Source organism: Atta colombica, unplaced genomic scaffold (genome assembly GCF_001594045.1).
Source record: "Atta colombica isolate Treedump-2 unplaced genomic scaffold, Acol1.0 scaffold15, whole genome shotgun sequence".
Classification (NCBI taxonomy): Eukaryota; Metazoa; Arthropoda; class Insecta; order Hymenoptera; family Formicidae; genus Atta; species Atta colombica.
Genome location: NW_017259239.1, coordinates 1249864 through 1251989, shown reverse-complemented (window position 1 = coordinate 1251989; position 2126 = coordinate 1249864).

Below are 2126 nucleotides of genomic sequence, written 5' to 3'. Positions count from 1 at the left end.
AGTTCAAAAGCGATAATCGATATGAATTTGAATTATTTAAAGCCTTATCGATAAAAAAATTCTCTACAATCAATAAGAAATTCCGCAAATATAAAGAAAATACAAGATATTATAAAACAATATCCATATTTTAATTTTAATATCTTAAAGAGAAATATTAAAAGATTCTCCTCTAAGAAATAAATTGTTCCATTTTCAATACATTATTAAATAATTACTGAAAATTATACAGATAAAAATTATAAAATGTTGTAATTGTCGAATACATTGTTCAACTAATTATAAAATTTATAATTTTTGTTATGTTATTGTATTAATTATTAATATTATTGCAAAAATAATAAGATTGTTAGTATTTTCATGTTTGATAAACTTAAATACAAATAGATTATAAACATATAATCGCCAGGTACGTTAGAATAGTTTGCTCGCAAAACACGGATTGTGATTTATATCGATGTCAATAATATTTTTAATACTATCATGAAATCGACATCATATCATCTATACTGTAAATATATGATGGGAATGACGATATGCAAGTTTACATATTGATCACTAGAGATATCAGTCACTCTATGAGTAGTGTGAATACATTCTTGCAAGATTATTTGCGTTTCTTGATATTGGAAACGTTAAAATATATTCTTTTTTGGCAGAATTATCAACATTTTTCTGCAAATAATAAAATAAAAAATTGTGAAACATTAAATATCCTATTAAAACAAAATGAAGAGAATTATTAATAAATCTTAAAATTGCATTTAATTCGTAACACAGTATTTTCATTTAAATATTAATAAAAAATTATTTTATTTTATTTAAAATAACATTATTAATTTTATTTTTTATTGATTGTATAAATATATAAGTTTTGATGCGAGAATGCACTTTACTCATTTAATTATAATTTAATTATAAGAGTTAATTATAAGAAGCGAAAAGTTATAATTCTCTTATTTATCATATTATATTCTAATGATGAATATGCCGTGAATTAATGTGACTATATATGGTTTTTACTTACAGTTAATTTATTACAAATTTGAAGATAGGGATTTATTACAGTACCGAAATGTCTATTATAATGGCTATAGGATATATTGATTTGACACAGAACATGTCAACTACAAAATATTGTGCTACCGATTACCAAGGGTATAATCACTCTGCTAATTTATCGATCATGATAATGTCCAACACAATAAATTAATGAGGTTGCAATGACCTCGCCGAAAGAAATGATGCACAAATGTAGATAATCTATTGCTTGCATTGTTATACATTCCACAAAATAATTTGTATACGATTGTTCGAAAATAAAAATGTATTGCTAAAAGAATAAACGTTATGTAATGTGTTCTTATGTTTATATCTATATGTATGTGCTACTTTATTAAAACTATATTGAGATATCTGTGCATTTTGTTCGGTATCAAAACGATGTGTTTTGTTATAATTAATCGTAATTCCATTCTTGATTACCAACAACGATCACACATTCTATATGTAATTACAGTACATCCTGCCGTTATATTTATGTAATTAAAATCACAGTCAGATTATGAAACGTTAAGTTGAGAGAGCGTGGCGACAAACAATTCGCCTTTCATTCTGACCATTTCAATTATTTAATTTGCGAGTTTACATTAACAAAATTTTATTTTTTGTAATTAATATACGATTGAAAAAGACTTTTGTAAGCTGAAACCAGTTTCGCTGATTTTTTATATGTTGATTTTTTTAAATAAAATTTTTTTTATATACAAAATATATATCATTATTTAGCTCGTCTTTGGCCTGAATTCTATTCTTTATTGAGTTGCGTCATTAATGCAGAATTGTAGTCTTTTCAGCTAAATTTTTTTGTACAGTTCATCTTTCCTCTTCTTTTATTCGTTGGGAAGATAGAGAAAATTATTATTACTATTTTTCTCTTGTCCCTTTTTTTCTTTTGGGAATCATTTTCCAGATATCCGGCAGGATATGCAGAGAAATATCTCGGCAGCGGATAATTACTCTATCAAATATCAGAGATTCGAAAATAATGTGACGCCGGATATTCAATATCCAATAATTTTATTCAATATATATATAAAATATATATATAAAATTCAATATATATA